The following is a 7,195-nucleotide window of genomic DNA, read 5'->3' as shown; positions in this document are numbered from 1 at the left end:
TGCCTTCAGGCCCAGGCCGCCCTTGAAAAAGAGATCTGAGATCTCAATGGGATTTGCCTGGTAAAATAACAGTAAATAAAATAAAATAAATGCGGACGCTGTACCGGTCTGTCGTGGTGAAGCGAGAGCTGAGCCAGAAGGCAAAGCTCTTGGTTTACCAGTTGGTCTATGTTCCTACCCTCATCTATGGTCACGAACTTTGGGTAGTGACCGAAAGAACGAGATGATGGATACAAGCGGCTGAAATGAGTTTCCTCTGCAGGGTGTCTGGTCTCTCCCTTAGAGACAGGCTGAGAAGCTAAGTCATCCAGGAGGGACTCAGAGTAGAGACGCTGCTCCTCCACGTGGAGAGGAGTAAGTAGAGGTGGTTCATCTGGTTAGGATGCCTCCTGGACTTCTCTCTGGTGAGGTGTTCCGGGCACGTCCCACTGGGAGGAGGCCCAGAGGAAGACCCAGGACACACTGGAGGGACTATGTTTCTCAGCTGGCCTGGGAACACCTTGGGATTCCCCCGGATGAGCTGGCCTCAGTGGCTGAGGAGAGGGAAGTCTGGGTCTCTCTGTTTAGGCTGCTGCCCCCGCGACCCGACCCCGGATAAATGGAAGAAAACGGACGGACGGACGGATTAATGTCTAATGTTACAACTAGTCAAGGTTCCCTTTTAAGATGAGGAAGTTTTGTACAATATAGGGGCGCAACAAAATGTAGAATTATGTTTTGGCACAGCAGGAAAAATAAACTAAAACCCAACTAAATTTTTAACTAAACTAACTAACTAAAACTAACCATTCTTGTTCAGGTGTTAGTGTTAGGTCTGAATGGAAAATATCAGTAAATAAACTGGTGGAAAAGTCTCACCGAGAGCCCGAACAAAACAACCTCTAAGTCCAGTTATGAGTTCACAGTAAATTACCAAGGTGATCTAAACGAGAGCATCCTTTCTGACATTGAAAGCTCTGGCTGTAGGCTCAACATAACCCTGCTAAACCATAAATCTTATTTTGTAGAACGCTCATCTGCATGACGACACACTAAAATCCTCCACAGCCAACAAACCAGATGAATATACCAGCATGGGTTCAGGTCAGCTGACAGGTACCCCTGGATGGAGCTGCTTTGAGCAAACAACATCCGGAGACTCTGGTTTCTTTAATGGTGCTTTTAAAGCACATTACTAGTTTGTTAGGTTAGCTCAGGTTGAGCTGGAGGAGCGATCATTCCTGATTTAACAGGAAATCAGCCGATCTCTCTGTAGCATCATCTATCCTGACTGTGCCACTTTAGGTTTAACTTGCAGACAAAACGAGGGGAAAAGGGAAAGGGAGGCAGGAAGAAAGAGACGTCATAAGAGAGAGCAGGTCTCAAGGTGACCAGTCATTGTCCTAATTCCTTTTTTAACACAGTTAAAGAGGCCAAAAACTCAACTTTCACAGTTCTTCTCCTTTTGTTTCCCTCTCTCATCTCTTCCTGCCAATTTCATCTGAAAAGGCCAGAAAAATCTCCCATCTCTCACTCTATTTTTATTTATATTCAACTCATTCTCTTATTTTTTATATCCCTTTATCCCGGTGCTGCCCTCTCTCTGTGTTCCTGTCGTCTTTGCCAGCAGCGATGTCTTCAAACTCTGATTGATGATGGTTGCCGTTGGTTACTGTTGTGTCCTGCTTTCTGTTTATACTCAAAACCTCTTTCCATGGTTTCCCCTTTTTCTCCTCCCAAAACTTTTAAAATATTTTTTTCTTTTCATCTACGTGTGTGAAAGTTAGGCGCACACTGTACTGACCGTGCATCAAAGTACGTGCAAACAAGGTACTTTCCGTTTCTGTAAATAAGCGGTTATGATGAAATATTTTGATCAAAATATTACGCAATTGCAACCCTTATTGTGGTTTTAAAAATTTAAACGAACACAGGTCCAAAGAACCCATAAGAATAAAAGAAAAACTGCTAAAGAGGATGGAAACATCTAAAATGTTTCAAGTTCAAGACACAGGCCAAATGTGGCCGGCCACAGCAGTTTATATGGTCCACATGGGCTCCATAAATGCATCATTGTCTTAACATAAGTTGATTTAAAGCCAGCACTGACCATAAATAAACAACATCTCCCATAATGCATTGTTTTACCCACAAACAAATCTTGAATCTTGAATCTTGAATCTTGAAAAATGTCCTGATGCATCTCAGTAATCCAGGTAAAAAATCAAAAAGAAAAAAATTGTACAGGTCTTCTGGACGGGTTCTTCTCTAATGAAAAGTTTCATCTCTCCTCCAAGAGACTTCTTCAGTCTGAGAGTTTCAGGCAAAATTCAGGCTTTTAAGCACTGCCTCCATGTGACTGATACTCACATCACATGGCTATCGCTGACACCTAATTAACACCTATTGTTAGCAGGGGTGGAGTGATACTGGCAATGGCAGCGCTGTAGGAGGGGGACAACTGAAAACGGAGGCCTCCACCTCTGTTTAATGATGGACGGTCTTTCTTCACAAAAATGGCTTCTTTTACTCCTCTCTCAAACCAACGTTCCTCTCTATCAAGAATGAGAACATCCTCATCTCTGAAAGAGTGACCGCTGGCCTGTAAATGAGTGAAAACTGCAGAGTTCTGGCCATTAGATGTAGCTCGTCTGTGTTGGGACATTCTTTTGAACAGTGGCTGCTTTGTTTCCCCGATGTATAACTGGTCACAGTCCTCCTGGCACTTAACAGCATATACAACATTGCTCTGTTTGTGCCGGGGCACCGGATCTTTGGGGTGAACCAGCCTTTGCCGTAATGTGTTTTGGGGTTTGAAAGCCACTGTAAGTAATGTTTACCCACAAAATAACAGCWTCCAACCACTAGGTGGAGGTGCTCAGGGTTCAAAAGCAGCTGACGAAATTCCCCGTGTAAAATCTCTATTTTTCCGGCTACTTTTGCTGTGGCCCCGTTGTACTAAGAAATGGGAATGTCCCACTTACAAGTCATGAATTCAAACTGGAGTGGGAATTCCCTGTCGGAAAGTGAGAGAGTTCTCAACAGTGAGTAAAACTCTTGTACTAATACTTTTAATAGTATTTTTGTATTGTCTATTTCACATTCAGTCAGTCGAACACGTAGTGCTTTTCATTGTTTCTAAGAAGACGTGTTAAAATGCTGTTTCTATGCAGAAAATACCACATAGAGCTCAGTTATTGTTGGTTAGCGTTAACATGGCAATGAGACGAGAAACGTGACCTATTTAGTCGAAACGTTGAAGTTAATTACAACAATAATGTTCATGTGGCCTTTGGTGAAAATGAGTTTGACATTGCTCTTTTACATGCAGGTCCTCAAGGATCAGGATTGAAGACCACCGCCTTAGAAGTGGACAGGTAAAGCATAGAGATAGAGCTAAGTGGGAAAAGTGTTGACTAAAATGGGACTCACCTCAATTTGAGGCCACATTTATGTCACTCCAGATATTCTTAAAAACTGATGTTTTCTGCTGTGTTTTTACCTGTTTGTAGTATCCCCTCTACCACTTTGTACCCTAAAAATCAAAGAAACAATAGAGCTGGTTTTACTGTCTGTCCGTTAGTTAAACTTTGCAGAAATGGTTAATAAGAGAGGTGGCAAAGAAGAAAAGTTTTTAGGACAGTTCTGTCTTTGCATTTTGGTGTTTTATCGTGAACATACTTGTATTTCAGCTTTCACCTCATAGTTCTGCAGCACCCTTACTCTCTCGTTATCCCTTTTTCTTTTTTTACTTCTTTTCTGAATTCATGATCACACCAGCCCACTCAGGATCTTTATCAGCCGAGTGTAAGCATATGTTGTTTCCCGGCTCTTGGTGGAACAACTCATGGCGTCGGCTCTCTCGGGAGGAAAGTCTCAGATGGACGACGTCGTGCTAATCTGTGCTTAAGAACCAGTACTCTGTGCCAGAGATGAAATAGCTGTTACAGTATTTACACAGATTAATTAGTAAAATATCACTTTAACCTCCGCTTGGCCTAAAAATGTCAGTGAGGGGACTGATTATCAATATATACAAAATGGATCAAACTAAGTCATGAAATTTGTACAGATAGATAGATAGATAGATAGATAGATAGATAGATAGATAGATAGATAGATAGATAGATAGATAGATAGATAGATAGATAGATAGATAGATAGATGAGGAGGTAGTAAATGAGTGTTTTTTATGTTTATTTCATTATTAACACATAATCAGCATCATCAATCACTCTGACAGCCACCTATTGTCAGACTGGCTGTCATACTGCTCCGCTGTCGGAGTGTGTATGTGTGAATTAACAAAAGAAGGATAACTAAAAGAAGAGATAATGACTTTATTTCACGCAATTTCAAAAAGGTGTGTAAAATCAATAGTCCTTGACTCGAGGCGAAGGACTGAAGATCCAGTGGAAGGAGACGTGTCAAGGGAGCAAAGGAATTAAGGAGAGTCAGGAGGAAATATGCAGAAAATAAATTAAAGTGCATCGCATAATAATGTAAACATCTCAAACACACATTAGCTGTAAGTTACAGCTGAACTTTCAGACGCTAATAAAAACACTTTGAGGTTTTGTCCAATAATATTAATTTTTTGCCATTTTCTAGATCAGGAGTCTCCAACCAGTAGCTCGTGAGCTACCGTTAACTCATTAGCTCATTTAAATTAGCTCTTCAGTGCTTATGAAAAATTAAGAGTAGCAAAATTTAGTTTGTAACTGGCCAAACAAGCTTTCATTTATATCCAATCAATCCGTAGGTGTTCCTCCCCCTTGGTTGTCAATCAAACAATCTGGGGCTCAGTATGGTTGAACGGCAGCCAAGCAGACGATGCACAGTCACATGGTTGTTCAGTGTTTGTTTTCACACGCACTTTTCTTGAGACACACCTTGCCGAGATCCAGGGAGGTCCCTCCTGCTGCAGCATACGTCACTGCATGGGGTTGCTTCTCGCTGGAGCCCACAATGGGGGAAAAAATGACCCGTCACCCGACATTTGTGCACAAATCTGTCCTGGTTAAACCCTGAGTTCGTAGTGTGAAATATACCATAGTATGAATGGATAAACACAAAAAGCGCATTCATGTAAATTCAGTGTTCTTTGTGATGGTTTCATGTGAGTTGATGACACTGTTTTTTGTGTGTGTTCAAGCAAAACAAGCTTATTCCAATGGTTTGAGTTAAAGTTTAAAATTAAATGTCGCAAAAAGTAGCTCTTGGACAATTTGATTTCGTGAAAGTAGCTCTTATGGAGAAAAAGGTTGGAGACCCCTGTTCTAGATACTATTCAAAAACTTTCTACTGTAATGTATTCATGTATAGAGAAGCCCACCACTGATCCGTCTACAGTCAAACCCTTATCTGTGGTTATGAGATTCGGATCAGGACCAAAACAACAAGATCCCAGATACAAGCAGCCAGGCTCATGGTGGCCAGGCTCAGGGTGAGAACTCATGGAGTCCTTCCACACTCTGAAGTGGTTCTGATCAACATGCCTACTAGGTGCCTCATTTAGAAGGCTGTTTGGAGGGAGGGGGGTCCCACTGAGAAGAGACCCACAATCTGGGAGGACTGTGTATCCTCTCTGGCCTGGGAACGCCTTGAGTTCTCTCAAAAGGAGTTGGTGAGTGTCACCAAGAATATCTGGGTTTCCTTTCTGGATCTTCCATCATGGATCGGATTGCCTCCAAAAACAGAAACTGAATGGATTCATATAAAATGACCCAGAATGATCCAATCTCAATGCAATCAAACATTTAAGTGCCCTTGTTTTTCAAGGCCCCCTTATTATTGTGGAGTAATGCAAGTGTTTGAAGACTTAAAGTGGACATAAGATTTTAAATCCTTCCTTGAGGTTATATAAAATGGAACTGCAACAATTTGGTTTGAATTCCTGGTTCCTGTAGCTCCACAGGCCCCTCTTTCACCCCCGTTCTGAGGTGCGGTACCAACTCCACCCCATTTGGCCATTTTTCTAGTTTGATAGCATAGGTACGATTGTCTAACGGCATAGACTTTTTATTTACAAATTGATTAAAAGATGTCATGAACACAGGACTTGTCCATCCAGCCTTACATGTTGGACCAAGAGCAAGAGGATGAAGATGACAAACCTGCAGAACTGCAGATTCGCAAAATTGGTTAGCCAGAAGTCTATGACCACATTTAGCAGTTCCATTTCCAAAACTGTGACGTTATTGTTCAAAAAACATAACAGGGAACAGGAAAAAACTGACAAATATGTCATAAAAAAAACAAATGGATTTATTTTAAAGAGTTGAAAAATGGATTTTGCATAATATAGCCCATTTAATCCTAGAGTCAGAAGTAATAAAAGGCATTAATTCAAAGATGTATCTCTTTAGCTTCCTTTTTCTACAGCACACATCTAAAAGAGTGGTTAAAAGAGAGATTTAATGTTTTTTCCACAAAGTTTACAAATATGAAGTTTCAGTTTAAGGAGAAAAAAGCTATTTGTTTGAAGATCGTGCTCTTTGAGTTCAGCATTTACCTTGTTGGTGAATGGATTTAAGAGACTGGTCACAAAATAAAAAGGCAAGGAAGAAACATACCTTCAGTGGAAAAAAAATCAAAACCAGAGCTTGTTTGTTACGAGGGTGGGGGTGTGGGTCCCCAGGTTCGGGCTACTGTTTTCATTTCCTCAAAAGTAAATAATTAAATCAACAGAAACTCAACGGGGAATGGGTGGGGGGGGGGGGGCATGGAAAAAAAATGAAAGCATCTGGACCAAGGCTCGGGTTTCAAATTTGACTCGGAGAACCTTATTGATCCGATTGCCAAACGGAATTACGGAAAGATCTTTGAAGAGAAGTTTCACCGTGGTAATCCTAAGCCCCTATAATCCATCATATCTGGGAATCAAATTAACATATATTTACATGAACACACACACGCGCACGTAATTCCTCCGTTTCTTTCTAAGACACACAAACACAGAGGCCAAATCATTAGTTGTAGGTTAATTAGTGTTATAATTAATAACCCAGTAGACACACACGTGTGTGTATGTGTGTGTAACGAGAGGTCGGGTGTTAAATCATATTAATTTCAACATTGATTAAGCAATAAAAAAGACTTTTAACTAGCGGGGGTGTATCTCACTTCACTACACCGACATCGCAGTTTAAATCTATGTATTAATTAAAACGTGTGTGTGTGTGTGTGTGTGTGTGTGTGTGTGTGTGTGTGTGTG

The sequence above is a fragment of the Austrofundulus limnaeus genome, unplaced genomic scaffold (genome assembly GCF_001266775.1).
Source record: "Austrofundulus limnaeus strain Quisiro unplaced genomic scaffold, Austrofundulus_limnaeus-1.0 Scaffold167, whole genome shotgun sequence".
NCBI lineage: Eukaryota > Metazoa > Chordata > Actinopteri > Cyprinodontiformes > Rivulidae > Austrofundulus > Austrofundulus limnaeus.
This window is presented reverse-complemented; position numbering follows the sequence as displayed.